We start from the raw sequence: 21,944 nt of genomic DNA, 5'->3' as shown, positions 1-21,944 counted from the left end.
GACCCTCCCGATGGTCCCGGTACATTACCGATTTCACCCGAAACTTTTCCGGTGACCAAAACAGGACTTCCCATATATAAATCTTTACCTCCGGACCATTCCGGAACTCCTCGTGACGTCCGGGATCTCATCCGGGACTCCGAACAACATTCGGTAACCACGTACATACTTTCCCTATAACCCTAGCGTCATCGAACCTTAAGCGTGTAGACCCTACGGATTCGGGAACAATGCAGACATGACCGAGACGTTCTCCGGCCAATAACCAACAGCGGGATCTGGATACCCATGTTGGCTCCCACATGTTCCACGATGATCTCATCGGATGAACCACGATGTCGGGGATTCAATCAATCCCGTATGCAATTCCCTTTGTCTAACGGTATGTTACTTGCCCGAGATTCGATCGTCGGTATCCCTATACCTTGTTCAATCTCGTTACTGGCAAGTCTCTTTACTCGTTCCGTAACTCACATCATCCCGTGATCAACTCCTTGGTCACATTGTGCACATTATGATGATGTCCTACCGAGTGGGCCCAGAGATACCTCTCCGTTTACACGGAGTGACAAATCCCAGTCTCGATTCGTGCCAACCCAACAGACACTTTCGGAGATACCCGTAGTGCACCTTTATAGCCACCCAGTTACGTTGTGATGTTTGGTACACCCAAAGCATTCCTACGGTATCCGGGAGTTGCACAATCTCATGGTCTAAGGAAATGATACTTGACATTAGAAAAGCTCTGAGCAAACGAACTACACGATCTTGTGCTAGGCTTAGGATTGGGTCTTGTCCATCACATCATTCTCCTAATGATGTGATCCCGTTATCAACGACATCCAATGTCCATGGTCAGGAAACCGTAACCATCTATTGATCAACGAGCTAGTCAACTAGAGGCTTACTAGGGACATGGTGTTGTCTATGTATCCACACATGTATCTGAGTTTCCTATCAATACAATTCTAGCATGGATAATAAACGATTATCATGAACAAGGAAATATAATAATAACCAATTTATTATTGCCTCTAGGGCATATTTCTAACAATAGTTCATCACGAAGCTCTAATAGCTTGGTGGCAGTGACTATGGAGAACCATCACTATCTCATCTGGAAGATTAACTCCCACTCGATTCAAGTGATTGTAGTACTCAGACAATCTGAGCACATGCTCAACGATTGAGCTTTTCTCCCTTAGTTTGCAGGCTTAAGAAACTTGTCAGAGGTCTCATACCTCTTGACGTGGGCATTAGTCTGAAATCCCAATTTCAGTCTTTGGAACATCTCATATGTTCTGCGACGTTTCAAAACCGCCTTTGGTGCCACAATTTTAAACCGTTAGCATCACACACTGAACTATCACGTAGTCATCAAAACGTGTATGTCAGATGTTTCGTAACATCTACAGACGACGCTCGAGGTTCAGCACACCGAGCGGTGCATTAAGGACATAAGCCTTCTGTGCAGCAATGAGGACAATCCTCAGTTTACGGACCCAGTCCGCATAATTGCTACTATCAACTTTCAACTAAATTTTCTCTAGGAACATATCTTTGTAGAACTAAAGCATAAGCTACGACATTATTTGCAAAGACCTTTTGACTATGTTCATGATAATTAAGTTCATCTGATTATTTAATGAACTCCCACTTAGATAGACATCCCTCTAGTCATCTAAGTGATACATGATCCGAATCGACTAGGCCATGTCCGATCATCACGTGAGACGGACTAGTCATCATCGGTGAACATCTCCATGTTGATCGTATCTACTATACGACTCATGTTCGACCTTTCGGTCTCTTGTGTTCCGAGGCCATGTCTGTACATGCTAGGCTCGTCAAGTCAACCTAAGTGTTTTGCTTGTGTTCCGAGGCCATGTCTGTACATGCTAGGCTCGTCAACACCCGTTGTATGCGAACATTAGAATCTATCACACCCGATCATCACGTGGTGCTTCGAAACAACGAACCTTCGCAGCGGTGCACAGTTAGGGGGAACACATCTCTTGAAATTTTAGTGAGGGATCATCTTATTTATGCTACCGTCGTTCTAAGCAAATAAGATGTAAACATGACAAACATCACATGTAAATCATAAAGTGACATGATATGGCCAATATCATCTTGCGCCTTTTGATCTTCATCTTCGAGGCGCGGCATGATCACCTTCGTCACCGGCATGACACCTTGATCTCCATCATCGTGTCTTCATGAAGTTGTCTCGCCAACTATTACTTCTACTACTATGGCTAACGGTTAGCAATAAAGTAAAGTAATTACATGGCGTTTTTCATTGACACGCAGGTCATACAATAAATTAAGACAACTCCTATGGCTCCTGCCGGTTGTCATACTCATCGACATGCAAGTCGTGATTCCTATTACAAGAACATGATCAATCTCATACATCACATATATCATTCATCACATCCTTTTGGCCATATCACATCACATAGCATACCCTGCAAAAACAAGTTAGACGTCCTCTAATTGTTGTTGCATGTTTTACGTGGCTGCTATGGGTTTCTAGCAAGAACGTTTCTTACCTACGCAAAAGCCACAACGGTGATATGCCAATTGCTATTTACCCTTCATAAGGACCCTTTTCATCGAATCCGATCCGACTAAAGTGGGAGAGACAGACACCCGCTAGCCACCTTATGCATCAAGTGCATGTCAGTCGGTGGAACCTGTCTCACGTAAGAGTATGTGTAAGGTCGGTCCGGGCCGCTTCATCCCACAATGCCGCCGAATCAAGATAAGACTAGTAATGGTAAGCAAATTGAACAAATCGTCGCCCACAACTACTTTGTGTTCTACTCGTGCATAGAATCTACGCATAAACCTGGCTCATGATGCCACTTTTGGGGAACGTAGCAGAAATTTAAAATTTTCTACGTATCACCAAGATCAATCTATGGAGTCATCTAGCAACGAGAGAGAGGGGAGTGCATCTACATACCCTTGTAGATCGCGCGCAGAAGCGTTCAAGAGAACGGGGTTGATGGAGTCGTACTCGTCGTGATCCAAATCACCGATGATCCTAGCGCCGAACGGACGGCACCTCCACGTTCAACACATGTACGGAGCGGGGACGTCTCCTCCTTCTTGATCCAGCAAGGGGGGGAGGAGAAGTTGATGGAGATCCAGCAGCATGACGGCGTGGTGGTGGAAGTAGCGGGATCCCAGCAGGGCTTCGCCAAGCGCAAGCGGGGAGGAAGAGGTGTCACGAAAGGGAGGGAGGCGCCAGGGCTTGGGGTGCTACTCCCATGCGCCTCCCCACTATATATAGGGGTGGAGGGGGCTGGTTTCTTGCCTTCCAAGTCCATTGGGGCGTTGGCAAAGGTGGGGGAAAGAAATCCCATCATTTCCCTTCCCCATTGATTGTTATCCCCTTTTTTAGGGATCTTGGTCTTATCCCTTCGGGATATGATCTTATTCCTTCTAAGGTGGGATCTTGGTGCGCCTTGACCAGGGGTGTGGGGCCTTGCCCCCACTACCCACGTTCATGTGGGTCTCCCCATGCAGGTGGGCCCCACTTCGGAACCTTCTAGAACCTTCCAAGTACAATACCGAAAAATCCCGAACATTTTCCGGTGGCCAAAATAGGACTTCCCATATATAAATCTTTACCTCCGGACCATTCCGGAACTCCTCGTGACGTCCGGGATCTCATCCGGGACTCCGAACAACTCCCGGTTAACCGCATACTAATATCTCTACAACTCTAGCGTCACCGAACCTTAAGTGTGTAGACCCTACGGGTTCGGGAGACATGCAGACATGACCGAGACGACTCTCCGGTCAATAACCAACAGCGGGATCTGGATACCCATGTTGGCTCCCACATGTTCCACGATGATCTCATCGGATGAACCATGATGTCGAGGATTCAATCAATCCCGTATACAATTCCCTTTGTCAATCGGTACGTTACTTGCCCGAGATTCGATCGTCGGTATCCCAATACCTTGTTCAATCTCGTTACCGGCAAGTCACTTTACTCATACCGTAATGCATGATCCCGTGACCAAACACTTGGTCACATTGAGCTCATTATGATGATGCATTACCGAGTGGGCCCAGAGATACCTCTCCGTCATACGGAGTGACAAATCCCAGTCTCGATTCGTGCCAACCCAACAGACACTTTCGGAGATACCTGTAGTGCACCTTTATAGCCACCCAGTTACGTTGTGACGTTTGGTACACCCAAAGCATTCCTACGGTATCCAGGAGTTGCACAATCTCATGGTCTAAGGAAATGATACTTGACATTAGAAAAGCTCTAGCAAACGAACTACACGATCTTGTGCTATGCTTAGGATTGGGTCTTGTCCATCACATCATTCTCCTAATGATGTGATCCCGTTATCAATGACATCCAATGTCCATGGTCAGGAAACCATAACCATCTATTGATCAACAAGCTAGTCAACTAGAGGCTTACTACGGACATGTTGTGGTCTATGTATTCACACATGTATTACGGTTTCCAGTTAATACAATTATAGCATGAACAACAGACAATTATCATGAACAAGGAAATACAATAATAACCATTTTATTATTGCCTCTAGGGCATATTTCCAACATGATCCACTCAATCTCAATTAGAGAGGAGGGCGTAGCTGGTGCCCACCGTGGAAGAGATATGTAGGAGGGAGGGAGGGAGAGAAAGGACCCCTTATGAGCATCTTCCTCGCCTCCTTCTACATAACCTGGACGTCACATGTCTAGCGGGAAATTTCAGTTCCCAAATTCGTCGCGATATTTTTATTACCTTCACTTTCTATATATTTCAAATATATACATGTTGTTGCGTTTGTTTAAGGAATGCTGCAAATTTATCGGGTGGTTACATAGAAGTGGATGTATTCACATGTATGAAAAAACTCCGGAGACATGACATTATATTAACAACTCATCTACATGCTATTAACATGGTAGATCAGAAGACATGGGGGGGAATCTGTACTAACCTGATAATTGAGAGACTTTTTTTCTTTTTGGAACGAAGACGCTAGAAGCGTCCGGCTTTAAATTAATAAAGCCACCAGGCCACCATCACAATAGTTCTTCGGTTTTACAGACCAAAAGTAAACAAACATGAAAGTATGAAGAGGCATCAAGGGTCCAAGGTTACAACATGCTAGAAACAACATAGATCACACCCCTTTCCTTCGACTAGCTCAAAACCAAAAAGAGAGACCATCTATGGAGGCTGTCGCGCGGTGGACAAAGTGCTTCTAATCTTCTACATGGCCTCCGACATCTGCTCAGCATCTCGGTGCTTCCCCAACGGTGTACACATCTGTAGGAAGAGATGTCATTTAAAGATAACATCAGCGGGGTGTGCAGGGAACTTCTTTTCTATCGTCATTTTGTTCCTAATAGTCCACAAAGCCCATAATAGCGCCCCTACGCATCTCCAAACAAACGACCACTAGTTCCTTTCTGGGTTTGAACTATCTAAAGCAAATCGGATCCCGACGCCGGGCTCCAATTTTGACGGAACGCTTACGCGAATCCAGCTAGCGCACACTGGAAAAAGACATGGTTCGCATCCTCGTGGTTCCCACACACGATACACGTTCCATCGGAAGGGCTGTTCCTTTTGGCTACATTGTCCGCCGTTGGGAGGCGGTTTTTGAACATTTGCCATAGGAAGATTTTTATCTTGAGTGGAATCCCTACCTTCCACAATCCTCTGGCAGTATCCAAGGTGTTACCTTCCGCCATCTTGGCGTATAAGGACTTCACCGAGAATTTACCTGAGGCTGTCAAGCCCCACGAGATCGCATCAGCTCCCAAGCTCAGCGGCTCTGGCCCAATTATCGCCAACAACTCATTCCACCTCCCCTGTTCAATAGCTGTCAGGGGCATTTAAAATATATGGCTGGTGGCGACGATCTAAGGGCCTCCCCAACCAGAACATTCGTATCCGTCACTAGATGATATAGGGTGGGGAAGACCTTCCACAACGGACGTGGGTCGATCCAGCTATCAAGCCAGAACGGCGTGGACATTCCGTTATGTACTTCAAACTGGGCCCCCACCGCAAAGGCTGGTCGGACCGCCTGGATCCCATTCCAGAACATCGAACCTTTGTGTTTGGCTTTGAATACATTTTCATCCGGGAAGTATTTAGCCCTAAGGATGTCCGCCCAGAGCCCCGACTCTTTTTGGGCAAGGCGCCACCACCACTTTGTTAGAAGGGCCATGTTCATCAACTTAGAGTTGATGATCCCCAAACCGCCAAACTTTTTAGGTCTACAAACTGCCTCCCACCTAACTAAGTGGTATTTCTTTTTGGTTCCAGTTCCTTCCCAAAAGAACTTGGAACGAGGCGTATCAATCTTTGCGTGAACCCCATCCGCTAAGAGAAACATACCCATGGTGAAGAGCGGCAAGGAAGAAAGACTAGTGTTTGTTAGGATTAATCTTGCCGCCGAGGACATGAACCTCCCTCTCCACGGGCTCACCCGATTAGCCACCTTGCCGTATAACGGCTCCCATTCCGTTATTGACAATTTCCGGTGGGAAATCGGTAAACCGAGATACTTAATTGGGAAGCCCCCAAGCTTACAATTAAGTAGATTGGCTGCATTCCAACTATCCTGGTGGCTCATCCCAATGGAAATAACCTCGCTCTTGAGGAAATTAATTTTCAAACCGGAAAGGAGTTCGAAGGTTATAAGCAGCAACTTGATCGTCGCTATACTATGCAGGTCCGGCTTGAAAAGGAGCATTGTGTCGTTGGCATATTTCAAGTGCGTGACCCCACCAGGATAAGGTGGGACGACACCTTTGATGGTGACCAGCCGCCCTGGCTTTGTCAATCATTGCCGAGAAAACATCCGCGACGAAGTTGAAGATCAGTGGCGAGCCGGGGTCCCCTTGTCGGAGTCCCCTTTTGTTACGGAAAAATTTCCCCATTTCCCCGTTAATTGTGACCGTTGTTTGCCCACTAGAAATGAGGTGCATGATCCGGTGCACAAAACCCGCCTCAAAACCCGTTTTGAGGAATACTTCTCGAATAAACTCCCAATTTACTCGGTCGTAGGCTTTTTCAAAGTCTAGTTTAAGCAGGATCCCTTTCCCCTTAGTACGTTTAAGCTCATGCACAATTTCTCCTAACACAATGGGGCCTTCGAGAATGTTGCGGCCTTTCAGAAAAGCAGTTTGGCTTTTCAGGATAACACGTTGTGCCACTGGCGCTAGACGCTAAGCGTAGGATTTTGCGCACAACTTGAAAGGAACACTGATCAATGTGATAGGCCTAATAATCAAATATTATCCGCTCCTTTCACTTTAGGAATAAGACTAATAGCACCATAATTGATACGCACCAAGTCAACTGATCCAAGAGCAAACCCATTAACTAAGGCATAAAAGACGTGTTTAAAGCATGGTCAAAATCTTTTAAAGAAGGCCACCGGCCAGCCGTCGGGCCTTGGTGTCGTGTCAGTTTTCATGTCGGCCATAGCCCGATCGATCTCTTCGGGAAGGAAGGCTAGGGCAAGCCCATCATTTTCTACTTGGGATACGTTGTCGGCCTGCTCCCAAAATCCTTCCTGAAGGCCCACAACCTTCTCCTCGGCCGTCCCCAATAAGCCAATGAAGAAATCGTAGATGTGTCTAACAATATCCGCCTGAGTCAGAAGAAGCCCGTCCTCAGAATTAAGGCGAAGGATTAGACTTTTCCTTTTCCTGCCATTGGCAAAGCATGGAAGTAACCCGTGTTTGCGTCTCCTTTGGTCACCCACTTGATGCCGCCCTTACGACGCCAATACTCTTCTTCGGCTCGCAAGATGGCAAGGACTTGATTTTTGAGGGAATAGCTGAGTGCCCATTCACTTTCTGCCATCGGCCTCGTGTCAGCTTGTGCATCCAAAGCTGCTATCTCCTCTACTAATCTAGCCCTCTCCTTCTTGGCTTCACTACCATGATTTGCACCCCATCCCCTGAGGAAAGAGCGCAGGGCCGCAGCACCCGCTGTCCAGAATTTGGCCGGACCCCGTTGGGGCCCGAGCTGCAACGTGATATTCACCCAGTGCTCCTGTACCATAAGCTCAAAGCCCTCAACTCCAAACCACGTTGTTTCAAAGTAGAAACAACGATTTCTCCGTACAGAATCCTCTGCAGAGGAGAAGATGAGGGGGAGGTGGTCCGAGCCTATACGCGTCTCCGCCACCAGAGAACAGAGAGGGAAGATCGCCTCCCACTCCGGGGTGAAGAACACCCTGTCAAGGACGCTCCGCACCGGACGCAGCTGTTTGTTAGACCAGGTGTATCTCGCACCCGTACGCGTTGCCTCACGCAAGGCCCTAGCCGCAATTGCGTTATTGAACATGTTCACCCTAGCCCAGTCCACATTGTCGTTATTCTTGTCCGCACCCAAAACAAGTGGGAGGAGGAGCGCTCGTTTGGTCCCTACGAAACTAAGCAGCTCGGCCAAGAAATCCGCTGATTGGGAGTGATCAGTCGGACCATACACACACATCACTACCCAAGACAGACCGGAAACACGGTGTTTGATCGTAGCCGCAATGAAAAACACACCCCGATCCCACGAAATTACATCACAGATATCCCGATTACAGCCCAGCAATAAACCCCCGGAAAGCCCAGAAGACAGCACCAATTGCCACTCGAAACGTTGTAAAGGATCGATCGAACAAAGGTCTCTGAAGGAGAAGTCTGATTTGATCGTCTCTTGTAATGCTACAACTTCGATGCACTCCTTATCCATATATTCGCGAAGCTGTGTACGACGCCTCGAGTGTCCGCAGACGCGAATGTTCCAGAACAGGTACCGCATTAGATAATGCGGTTCCTGAGGCGAACTCCTCGCGAGCTCACCGCCCTCACCACGCGTTTCTGAGCCGGGGCACGGCTAGAAGAAGTAAGAGCAGAGGCATCCCTCTCCTCTGCTTCCTCTTCGGGCACAGGGCCAACAACATCCCCTGCTATTGCCAGACCCTCTTTGGCATTGGCTGCACACCTGGCAGCCACCTCAGCCAACGCGGCCTAGGACTCTTCCCGCGCACGAACCAAAGAAATAACATCTACGCTACTGGCCGAAACCACTACACCACTATCATTCAAGATCGAAGCCAAATGATTGTCGGAGAAAGCATTCAGAATGCGAAAGGAGGGGAGGGGATTACCTGAGGTGTCCGGGTTCTTTTCAGCGAGGCGTAGCTTGGCGCTCTCCATGGACGACATGTCACCCAGCTTGGCCTTGGCCCGCGCACTGGGCGCCCGCGGTTCCACCAGAGTCGCCCTGGATCTCTTAGCCTTGGTCGCCGTACCCACCGCCACCAGCTCCGCACCCAACTCACCACACAACCCTGCCGATGACACCACCTTCTTCGACGTCGTCTCCTTGGCCGCTGGTTTCCTCCCCGCTATCTTTTTAGGCTGTCTGCCCGACCCGCTCGAGCCACGACGGCCGGACGCAGGGGTCGGACCGGCCCCTTCATTCAAAACATATCCAGAGTCAGCCCCCAGCGCTATCGGAGAAGATGGGATCACATGGGCCCGAGGGGTCTCCAGCATCATTGGATCAGAGAGGAGAGAAGGCACAGGCAGCTCCAGGTTTGATCCATACTCATCAAAAGCACCAGCCAGAGTGCGGGCCAGCGGGGGAACACTGACCGCGGTGTCTTGCGTCGCCACGGTCTACGTCCCGCCGCTCAAAGCACCCAACTTGTCCCATGTCTCAGTGTCAATCGAAGTGTCCTGGATACTATCTTCTTGCTCCTCCTCCTGTTCACCCATTTGCACGTCGCCCTTTGGAGCCTCTTCTTGGTTCCCACCTGGCGCAGATTTACCCGCGCCTAGGCCGCTAGTCACTTGCTTGCTGTTGCCGCCCTGTTGCCCCAGGTGCTCAGATTTGTCACCCTCATATGGGGGGCGAGGGTCAGAGGGCCCCTGCCTCGGAGCGCCGCCATCGCCACACGTTTGGGCAAACGCTCGACCTCCACTTTGACTTGATAGCCCTCATGGTTAAACCAAACTTCCACCACCCCGTTAAGCTTGTTTGGGTCTTTGCAAGCCAATTTCATCCTCACAGGCCCCAACCTTGTGGGAGACAGTTCATCCACCAATAGGTCGCCCCGACATCTTGAAACCTTCTTTGATCCTATCCTCCCGCGGTGTTTCTTCGGGATCCCGTGCAGCCGCACCCAAGCCTCGGGCATCACCATGGGCTGGATCTCTTCATGCAGCATATCACGCACCCTAGCCGTGATGTCGTTGCGGGGAAGGAAGAGCTTGCCGCTCAACTTGGCCATGTGCAAGAGATCGGCCGAAGGAAACACCACCAGAAAATCATTGTCACCCACCTGAGAAACTTACCAGTCCCAGTCCCCAGCCACGATGAGCTTGAGCTCTTGCTGCAGGATGCGGAGGGACAGCTTGCCGGGCTCCGCCAAGAGGATGGCAGCGTTCTCGATCCGCGCATCCACCGGCACCTCCGCCTCTTCATCGTCGTCGAACCGGAGGCAGAAGAAACCCTCACTACTAGGAAAAAGGCTACTAGCAGCGCGGGTAAAATGACTACTAACAGCGTGGGTACCCGCGCTACTAGTATCGCGCTACAGCTAATAGTTAGTAGTAGCGTGTGCCACCCGCACTACTGCTATTACGTACACGCGCTACTACTAATGAAATAGTAGTAGCATGGGTAAACAACCAACGCTACTAGTATCCTATATACTAGTAGCGCTCTGTTTCCTCCCCACGCTATTACTAACTTATTAGGAATTAAAAAAATAAACCAATACACATCATTACAAATACAAGATTTATAATAAACCAGCATTAGAACACATCCAGTAAGAGCATACATAATTGACATGGACTCCTATTTCATGGTTAACTGGACACCGAAGCCAATAAATGAGCCAAAACCCCATCATTATGCATTGGTACTCACGATTGACCACTTCAAAGAACATGCAAGAATGTATGTCATTAACAATTGCAAACATAAGTTTCTTTCTACTACAGTTGTTGTATCTACTATCACACAGTTCCTCATTCTATCCGTTCTCACTCCAATAATAAGAAAAATGAAAAGGAAAAATAGAGATAATCTGCCGCTTTGCACTTCGGTGTCATGGATTCAGTCTGCCGCTTCAACATCTCATTATCCTGTAGCAATGGAAATTTGCCCCAAAATTACCTTTTGCAGCTCTTCAAATCTCTTCGTTGAAGCAGACAGTGAGGTCTTAACCTACAAACAAAGATTGTCCCATAAGCATTGCAGACTTCAATCATGGAAGAATATAAGAGTGTACAAGGCATATACAGAAAATGGAACCGGCCTTTAAAAGTTCATCTTGTAGCTCCCTATTTTTGGTCAATTCAGTGTCATATTGTGCGCATCTGTGATAACCTCGAGGCAAGATCTCTGCACAAACCTTCCCACTCTGTTGCTATCTTCTACCTATGAATGAAAACAGACCTTACTTGTCAGAGAAGCAAATGTGAAAGTTGATTACAACATGTATGCTAAGTCGCTAACCCATAGAGACAACTAGACCAAATGTGAAAGTTTCCATGTTGCCGAGGAAGTATATGAGCACCCCCCGAAACATCAATTAGCATACATATACATCTCAAATCATATGTAGTATGTGTCTAGTCATCCTACGATTGCCTGAGCTCAGAACTGCATTTCTTATAAAAGCTTTAGACATGTTCAGGAAACACATGTAGGAGATGACAAGTGTACAGATCACCCATTTTTATAGGTTCAAAGACAGATAACAAAAATTAACTAGAAAGAGTTAGATGACAGCGAAGCTTAAAGCTGCAGTAAGAAACATGTATTAGACCCTACAAGGATGCAACCCCTGTCACTGCACTGTCCACACCACACAAAAGCTAAATTCTGCAGGTTAAACTCAGATCAGGGAGAATGAAGTAATGAATTGGCAGAGATCCATCTCTTAGCATTACCTGATCATCAAGCATCTTTGAGAAATCCTTGAGAACACGGCGACGGTCTTTCTCTCCCTGTTGGAGCTGCTGCCCATATTGTTTTACTTTCTTCTTCATCAGCTTGTAGTTTATATAGTAACTGTAAACATTGAATCAGCAATGCAATGTTAAAAAAATTGGTAGCCAAGGCCAAGTGTGCAATTTTTTACACCAATTAGATGGGCACTCAATTGCAATGTTCAATTATTGCAATGTTTCTTTATCTTCTTGTTCAGTAAACATGGTAAGAAATCGAGATAAGTTTCATCAGAAGCAGTTGACAGAATATTAGGAGAACTCAATGATACAGGTCAGTACAAGGTGGGAGAAATCCTGAATCATACCCTCTCCACTCTGGAACTTGGCCGGCCGTCAACTTTTTCCCAAACCTAACCATCTTGACTTGAATATGTTAATCTGCCAAGAAATATAAAGACATGTCAGTAGCACAACCAGAGAAACCAGATTTTAGTGTAATTGCTGACATGCAAGTGCAACAAAATGCAAGAAGCTGTTAAGGCACCACTCAACAAACTCGTAAGGCGACTAAGGAATGTACGCGCAAATAAGAAATCCCCAACATGTACGCCCCTGAAAACTCAGGGCAGTACCAAAGAATTGGGGCAAGTTACTTATGTAGATGCAAAATTATATAACCTCTCAGTTCTTGCTATGGATTCTTCAGTCCTTTTCCACAGGCCTAACATATATAATCCATATATAACCAATCACAGAAGGATGACGAACATGTCACAGTCCCAGAAACTGCTATAAAATACAAGTAGGCGCAAACGTGTATTTTCACTTACTAATTGACGTTTCTATCACACAATCGTGGAAGCGATCAACAACTGTTTATCTTTCTACATCAATTTGGACAGTTAACAGTAAGCAAAGATAGCATTATAATCCCAGCCAACTACGTATATAACTAGAAAAAAATGATGAAAACAAGAAGACTGTCCAACCAATTGACTACAATTATTGACGAGCTGCATGGAGAGTGCTCGTATTAAAATCGGCCTTGCAATCTAGGCTCGATCGAAACTGAAACTGAAATCGGCCTTGCAATCTAGGCTCCTCCACCTTTCACAGCGGTGGAGCAAACTGAAACTGAAATCGGCCTTGCAATCTACAACAAACCCTCTACAAAATTCGTATTGAAACTTTTTTTAAAACAGCCTCTACAAGGCCGTAAACTGGCATATGAAAACAATGCGCTCAGGATACTAACTTTCAGGACAGCAAACTAAAACGATGGCTGCTCTCAAACCATACATCCAAACGACGCAAATAAATACTCTATGGAAAGCTTGGAACTTGCTTTACAGATTTCATATAGAGGCAACTCGAAATTCTGAGAATAACTAACTCGTTTTTCACCTAGAAGCTGGCTGTCCAAATTTGACAGTGCAGTTTTTAACTGAACCAGATTCAGTTTACAGCCAGAGATACCCAACGCTCCAGATTTTTGCTAGAAGGCAATCAACACCTCGCAACATCATGGATGGGCCATATCCCTAACTGATTTGGCTAAGCAAAGGAACTAACATAGAGAAGGTACGACCAGGCACCAAAACCAAATAAGGATAAGCACTGAAATCACCAACGAATTTGCAAATTGGTTCAGGAATCCATCTCCAATTATCAAATCTAATTCTAATCTATAAGCTGCTGCCACAGATCCCTAGTTCTTACCTAGCCAGCACCATAGAGAAGAGGGCTGATACGTACCGCTGGTGCTCGCCTCAGACGAGAAGAAGCAGGAAAAGGTGCGGCGCGGCTAGCGCAATGGATTCTCACAATGAACTGCAAAAATATATTCAGTGAGCTGCAAAAGAATTGAAAGGAGCTGCAAACAGGGGGAGGCGGAGCCAAACATTGAACTACACCAGCGAACCGTAGTGCAGGCATGCGAAGGGGATGCGGACTGCACGCACGGCCAATGATGCACGCAATGCTACCTGCTGAACGACCGTGGCAGCTCCTGGAAGCCGGATCTGAGGGCAACGCGGCACGCTGGTCCAGCGGCGGTGCGGAGGAGGTGGGGAGGGGGAGGCTGGTGAAGCTGCAGTGCGCTAGGAGGCAGCCAGGGTCGGAGCTATGGGAGGTCACCGGCGATGGGTGGCCGTGGTGCGCCATACCAGGTGTTGCGGTGGTACTCCGTGGCTGGGCGGCGACAGCGTCGGAGACTGGAGGGAGGATGGAGGAACCGGGGGTGGATTTGTGGTCATGGGGGAGGGGGTGCTCGCTCAGGCTCACCGGAGAGGAGGAAGGGAGCCGACTGCTCTCCTTCCTCGGGCCTGCCTGGATCGAACATCGCCATGGGGCGGATCTCGCGCGTGAACGTGGGACGCAGCGGGTGGGTCGCGGCGGCCTGAGCTAGGGCTTCGGGCGCCGAGAGAGGCAGCGGCTCTGTCCATGGCAGTGGCTCCTGGTGAGGTGGGGGGCGCCGGCGGTGGGGTTGGGGGAGAGGAGGTCGTCGGCGTCGGCGGCGGTGATGGGGTTGGTTGGGGGAATCGTGGGGAGTGGAGGAGAAACACAGAGACAAAGGCAGAGGAGGGGTGAGAGGCGGAGGTGGCGGCGGCAAGGAGATCACTTAGCAGTAGCGTTAGGTTTATACCCAACCCAACGCTACTAGTAGCAGTAGCGAGGGGTATAAACCTACGCTATTAGTAAGGGTCTGCCTATAAGCTTTTCCCTAGTAGTGCCTCTTCCGAGATGGCGCTTCCCACGGGAGGGACAGGCAGCCGAAGCATGACCTTCCTCTTTGCAAAGCATGCACAACGGTTTGAAAGTGCATTTGGATTGAAAATGGCCCCAACGCCCACACTTGAAGCATTCCACCTCCGCCTTCGGCGCATCTTCCACAGGGATAGGTTCACCCGCCGTGCCCTTGGATGAGGAAGGAAGCGCCATCGCCAGCGGCACCGCGCTCGCCATGGGCTTTTTGGCGAGAGGATTCCCGTGGCCCCACCACAGTCGGGGTGCTCCATGGATTTGCGCTCCAGCTGGCGGCGGCGCTGGCCCGCCTTCTTCTTTTTCTTCTTCTCCTGCTGCTGGATCCACCAAGGGGGAGGAGCGCCCCAATCCCCCTCGCGCCCTACCTGCTCCGAAACGTAGCCGCACGATGCACGCTCGTCGCGGTACCCTTGGCGATCCCGAGCAGAAGCCTTTGCCTTGTCGCGCAGCTCCTTCTCTCTTCTTCTCTCAGCATCCAGATTCGGCGCCTCCATCGGTCTCTTGTCCGCCCGTCGATCGCCCATCACCGCCGCCGCGAAGGAGATCGAGAGGGGGGGGGAGGAGGCGAGATCTGGAGAGTGCGGGCGAAGAGGCCAAAGCGCCGCACCTCTCGAGCGGTGGCTGGAAACCCTAAACTAGGGTCCAACACCCCGCGACGCAGCCATATATAGCCGGGGGCAGGCCGAGCCGCGTGGGACTGCTGAGCTGGGTCGGGCCAGACCGAACCCACTCCACTGGCCGCCGCCGACACCTGAGCCTCCCCCACCGACTGGGCCACACTCAGCCCCTCCACCACCGAAGGCACAACCCCAGGCCCAACCGCGGCCCGTGGCCCACGAACCGCTCCCACGGCCTCGCTCGCCGCCACGTCAGCCCTCGAGGCCAGCTCGGGCACCTCCTCTAGCGCGCGCCGTCCCTCCAGCGCCGCTGCCGCCAGCCGCCGCATCGGCGAGGGCAAGCATGGCCAATCCTCGACCGGCTCCGAGGGCGACAGGGAAGGCAGCAACGCCGCCGCCGCATTCGCCGCCATGTTGCCACTTCCAGGTGTCGCTGGACTCCAGACACGAGACGCCGCCGACCTGGGGCCCCTACCCCCCGGGGCAAAACACCGGCCATGTCCACGCCCCCGGCGCTGCGACCTCGCCGCGAAAGCCACGAAATCGCACACCAAGGGCCCTGACGGCGTCGGTATCCACGCCCCATCCTCTGCATCCTCACCTTCGTCGCCCGAGTCTTCCGCCACCAGGGCCCAGGACCTGCCCCCGCAAGGTTCTAGGGCCAGCGAGGTTGACGGCGCCGCCGGCGCGCCCGCCGCCGAGCGGCCCGAGGCACCTGCGCCGCTCCGAACGAGGGTCCATCCGTTCGCCGCCGCCCGCGGCGAGGGCCGAGCCGCGTCGCCGAGGCTGTCGCCCGAGCGCTCGCCCAACGGTTCGCTCATTTCAAAACCGATGTTGGTCACTTGGAGGCCTATATTATACCCTGTTCTTGTCCATGGCATCGCTAGTGGACAAGGATGTCTGAGGAGCCATGAGCTTTGCGACGTCGCCATATCACCATTGAGAGACTTACATGAGAGAATTGATTAACTGAATGAAGCCGCCGATGGTTGTTTCAGTTTTCATGAGAGAATTGATTAACTGAAACAGCCATCGGCGGCTTCATTCGGCTATCAACTGGCATGAGGTTGCATGACCTTCCATCGTGTTGACTTAAAATTACGAATGAAAATCTAAGCCCACGTTCGAGATACATGCAATAAAGAAGATGGAGAAGACGAATGTATGGCCAGGGGCGGAGCCAGGATTTGACCATAGGGGAGGCGAAGAACACAGTGAACACATAGAAGTTTTTTTTTTCTAACAATGACTGTACATAAAGGAACACAAGATAATATGTATTTTGCAATTAGAAAATTGTATTTTTGTTCGTTAGTTTGAATGTGGCTCTTACACCTAAAACACATACAAACTGGTAGATTTATAATGGTCCCAAAAATACAAACAAGCATCGAACAGTTTGTGCATGTCTAATGATAATTGTAACTTGTGATAGCCTAGACATGAGTCGGTGATATACCTTAGATCTGACGTGAGCCGTGCTATGTTGTCCTAAGGGTGAAATTTAGAAGTATCAGATGATGAAATCAGTGCATGCCTAATTTACAATACCTATTTTTGAGAATAAAACAAGAAATTGCTATACCTAATTAATTCCATGTAAAGCAAAAAGTTTCTAGTCTTCTGGAGCCAGATGCAGATCCAGTTCATCATCAGTATTCCACAATATAAATCAACAAAGGAATCAAGGAGACTCACCATAGGAATATTCTGCCGTCAGCGCCGGTGTTGATCCGTTGTACAGATGCCATCGTCGAACTTCCTAGGCGTCTACGCGAAGCTAGGGCGTGTGCTTGGTGTGTCGGCGCCGAAACGAACCATAGATGCCCTCGATCGTGGGTTCGTGGCCTCGTCGGATTCCAGAACTACCCTGGCTGATTGTTTCCCTAGCGTGGGCTGACCAAGAAATACATACGGGCCTGCATCTCGACGACGCTACAGAACACCGTACCGAATCCCACCGGCAATAGATCGACATCCCCAGAGAGCCAGGCCTCGCCGCCGGATGCGCCGCGGAAGCGTGACGCGGGGCCGGACGGTTGGGCTTCTTGAGCGCTTCCGAAAGACTTAGCTGACATAACATCTTAAAATTCATGAAGTGAAGTCACCGTAGCTACCTTGTTGTCGACGTAAACGTCTCCTTCCACTGAATGCGCATCGCCAGAAATTTTGAAATAATTCAGTAATAAATGCGAGCACCAGGATTTAAATCTTGATGGACTGAGGATACCATAGTCCCTCTAAGAGCATCTCCAGCCGCGCCCCAAGAGCCCCCCCCCCCCCCCCCCCCTCGGCTTTTTTTAGCGGCTGCGGGCGAAAATCGGCCAGTCGCGTCTCCATGAGTCCGTTTTTCGCGGGTTGGGCCGAAATAACAGCCGCGTACCCGAGCCGAACGCGGCGCACCGGCACAAGCGAAAAGGGCGCGTGGGGCCGCTCTGTCGGCGACTTGAGAGCCTTTTCCCGCCGTTTCTTCCCGCTTCCCCCCGGCTTCCCTCCCATTCTCTCCATTCCTCCCGCCAATCTCCCTCCTCCTCCCCTCCCAGCCGGCCGCCATGCCGCCGAAGAAGTACGTGCTCCCCCGCGCCGCGACGGCTGCGTCCGCCGCCGTCGCCCAGCCGAAGCAGAGGAAGCCGAGGGCGCCGCCGTCCAAGCCACCGGGTATGTCCAACGCCGACTGGAGGGCGGAAGTTCAGCATCAGGAGGTTGTCACCACCGACCGGCGGAACAGGGCCAACGCCAAGAAGGCCCGGGACAGCGGGGCGCTCGCGGCTGCGGCTGCGGCAGACCAAGCGGAGCGCTCGGCCGAACAAGTCGAGGCGGTTCGCGTGGGGATGATGAATCCACCCGGCGGCCAGCACGCCCAGTACACGCCCTGGAGCCAGCAAAGTGTCGGTTCTCTGGCCGGTTTCTCATCGTTGCCGCAATCCTGGGGATGCACGCCGTCGCCGGGCTACGCCGAAGGGGACGCGCACGGTGGGATCAACCCCAACATCACCTTCCCCCATGGTCACCCGGCCCAGCGCACGCCCTCGCCCGCCTTCGCCGGCGTGCAGTACCCTTCATACAACTACTCACCGCCGGCCTACGCGTCGTCCCCGATGCCCCCTCTCCACCGTGGCGCGCTGCCCTTCTTACAAGCTTCCATGTCGCACCTCGGCGACACCGATGCGACCGAAGCCGACATGGACGACATCATGACGGCAGGCTCGGCCGCCGCCGCCGCGTCCCCCGGGTTCAATGCCCAGGACGACATGATGGGCCTCGATGGCGACATGGACGGCGAGCTCGAGTACGGCGAGGAGGAGCCGGACGAGCAGGACGAGGAGGAGGAGGAGGAGGAGCCGGCGCCTGTTCCGGCGAGGAACGCAAGAAGAAGAAGGGGGCGGCCAGGACCGACGAGCCGCGCATCAAGTGGGTGTCCAAGGAGGACGAGTGCCTCGCCGAAGCGTGGAAAGTCGTCTGCCTCGACCCGATCACGGGCACGAACCAGAGCATCGAGACGTATTGGGAGTGCATCAAGGCCGAGTTCGACGAGCACAAACTCGTCGACCCCTACTTCAAAGGCGTCTACATGCATCGCAGGTCGAAGGCAATAGCGAACCATTGGGGGCTCATCCAAACGGCGTGCAACAAATGGCATGGGATCATCAAGGAGATCGCGGCTCGGCCGGAGAGCGGCACCAGTATCGAGGATCAGGTATGGCACGCCGGCCTCTCCCTTTTTCTTTTCGCCGTGCGTGCGCCTCTCACTGGTAGTTCCTCGACGCAGCTGGTGCGGATGTTCGGCATGTTTCAGCAGGACAGCAGCGACCAAGATTTCAAGTACCTCCACGTCTTCAAACGGATCGAGAAGTGCGACAAGTGGGCGGATGTCCGGCGCACCCTCGCCAAGGCCAAGGAGACCTACAAGCCGGACGCGCCGACGCCGGGCACGGGCGACGGGCGCCCCGAAGGCAACAAAGGGGCCAAGAAGGGGGAACACGCCGACTTGGCTACCGCGCGTGTGCAGGAGTCCATCGAGCATTGCCTCGCCGACGCATAGGCCCAGGCCGCCCTGCGTGAAGAGAAGACAGAGGCGCGGTGGTCGGCGTTGATGACGAGCAGCGCCGTCAAGCTCGACCTACTCTGGACCGATGTCGCCGCGAAGAAGAGGAACACCAACCTGGCTTTCCTGCTGGGCGGGACGGACATGCTCCAGAGCACCGACAAGGCGGTCAAGGCATGGTACTTGGCGGAGCGCGGCCTCGTCCTGAACCAGATGTCGTCGACGGCGCCGTCAACTCCCACGCCCATGCTGACGAGACGCCAAGCCCGAGCGATGATGCGTCCACGACTCCCAGCAGCACAGAAGCAGCTCCGACACCGTCAAGCCCGCGCACGCCGACTCCGCCGACGCCGGAGGCCGACCCCGCCGTCTGATGCGTTGCACGCGCGTTCTTTCTTTTTTGTACGCCGAACTTTTCATTCGATCGCCGAACTGTGGCAAGGTGATGATCGCCGAACTGGGCCGCTGTGATCGCCGGACTTGTGGCATTTTTTGTGAGCGGGAATGACCATGTTTGAATTTGTCGCGGCTTGGGGGGCGGCGCCTGGGGGCGTGGCTGGGAGCTAGGTCATCCCCAGGGGCCAAATTAGCGCCGGTTGGCCCCCAGGCCGCTCTTTTTCGGCGCCCTGGAGGGCGAACGGCTGAAGATGCTCTAACCATCCAACCACAGGTTGGTTCGCAACGGTTGGCCTTCTTAAATGAGACGATTGGGCTTCTCTTTTCTGTATGCGAGAGAACATTGGGCTTCGGTTGGTAGATTAAGTACGGGAATAGATCGTCGTTGCCACACATTAAAATTCCAACAGAAATTTGTTACTCATATTAAAAAGGTAAAATAATGCTTATGTGGCAAATTGCTGAGATGGATAGTCTTTATGTCAAGAGAAATAAGGTAGTGGAGATGAACTATTTAGATATTATAGATTTGTAATAATGCAGTGTTTTGGTGAGCCTTTCGAGTTGTGATTTTGTGTTATTTGCTAATCATCCCATATTTATGTGAGGAAGTTTTTTGCGTCGATGGCTGCACGTACTATATTGGTGCTATAATATCATATGTTGGTGATTTTTTCTAGGTGATGAGAGGTCACGCGGGATTAGTATGTCTTTAGAGGGCAGTTGCTACCGATTAATTTGAAAAATCCTTTACTCGATCAAAATGTGAATCAAATCCAAAATTGAATTCTCCAATCAAATAGGAGAGCTTCCAAATTAAGAAGTACAATGAACTAAAATAATTGGATGAGAGAGCTTCTTAAGAAATTATTGACCCGATCAAAATCGCGTGCTTCAGTTTTAAATTGGAGACCGATTAAATGTGGGCCTTAAAATTAGAGAGCATAGTCTAATAGATAGATTATAAGTTAAAGGGATAACTAGATTTATGCCCCTAGTTGTGTCCCACTCGACTGTTTTATCCCTAATTTTCAAAAGTCACCGGTTTTGTCCAAGTCACTTTGCTCCTCTTATGCTTTTGCCCTTTGACCATTTGACCGTCAGTTTGAAAACTTCATAACTAATTCATACTAAATCAGAAAAATGCAAATAAGATATCAAAATGTTCAGAAAAACATCACCTATATGTCAGTGTCATTTGTATTCATGAAAAAAAGTGTTGGAAAGTGCACATCCGAGTTTTAGCTCTTTTGATACCACCATGAATAGTGAACTCTAAAAAATTCAAAAAAATCAAAAAAATATGGTGGCGAAGAACAACAAATGTTCTAAGTGCTTGCCAAGTTTCATTAGGGAACGACATTCGTGGAAGTCGTGGCAAAAAAATAATCTATTTTGGAGTGCTGATTGTTTTTTTTGCCGCGGCACCCACGAATGTTATTCCCTGATGAAACTTGGCAGGCAACTAAAACATTTATCATTCTTTGCCACCAATTTTTTTAATTTTTTGAACTTTTTTAGATTTTACTATTCATGGTGGTGGCATAAGAGCTAAAACTCGGATGGACACTTTCCAACACTTTTTTCATGAATACAAATAACACCGACATATAGGTGATGTTTTTCTGAACATTTTGGTATCTTATTTGCATTTTTCTGATTTAGTATGAATTAGTTATGAAGTTTTCAAACTGACGGTCAAGCAGTCAAAGGGCAAAAGCATAATAGGAGCAAAGTGACTTGGACAGGACCAATGACTTTTGGAAATTAGGGGTAAAAGAGACGAGTGGGACACAACTAGGGGTATAAATCTAATTATCCCTAAGTTAAAACACCTAGTTTTGATGTTGATTTAAAGGAACGACCTGGTTGTAAGTTAGTCATATATGATTATAAATAGATATTTTTGCCAAAAAATAACGTAAAATGATTTTGGAGGATTTTTTCATACACTACATACATATTTATATGCAAATACAGGTAAACAATTTGATACACATCATATGCATACCGATAGACCGGCTACTTATCTTTCCGGGAGGATTGTTTCTCCACCTTTTATTGTCCACGGTGCGACCATCAGTTTTGTCGTACGTCTTTCTATATGTTGGTCCGTTTTTAAGGAAAAGAAAAATACTGAA

At 49.9% G+C, this 21,944-nt stretch overlaps 1 non-coding gene across 5 annotated transcripts; it reads right to left on the bottom strand.

Moving 5' to 3' along the window:
• Nucleotides 1-10,914: 10,914 nt before the first annotated feature.
• Nucleotides 10,915-14,591, bottom strand: LOC109747926 (uncharacterized). Of its 5 annotated transcripts, none has more exons than XR_012202693.1 (5): nt 13,968-14,591; nt 13,738-13,812; nt 12,348-12,420; nt 11,983-12,103; nt 10,915-11,467 (listed from the first exon to the last, which is right to left on the bottom strand). It is a non-coding gene; the product is annotated as an uncharacterized protein (transcript). The 5 variants fall into 5 exon arrangements; XR_012202695.1 differs by having other exon boundaries at nt 10,915-11,254; nt 11,346-11,467; nt 13,738-14,584; XR_012202694.1 differs by having other exon boundaries at nt 13,884-14,584.
• Nucleotides 14,592-21,944: the final 7,353 nt, after the last annotated feature.

The sequence above is a fragment of the Aegilops tauschii genome, chromosome 2, assembly GCF_002575655.3.
Source record: "Aegilops tauschii subsp. strangulata cultivar AL8/78 chromosome 2, Aet v6.0, whole genome shotgun sequence".
In the NCBI taxonomy this organism is placed as follows: domain Eukaryota; kingdom Viridiplantae; phylum Streptophyta; class Magnoliopsida; order Poales; family Poaceae; genus Aegilops; species Aegilops tauschii.
The sequence above is the reverse complement of the archived record's forward strand: the minus strand, read 5'-3'. Positions and strand labels throughout refer to the sequence as shown.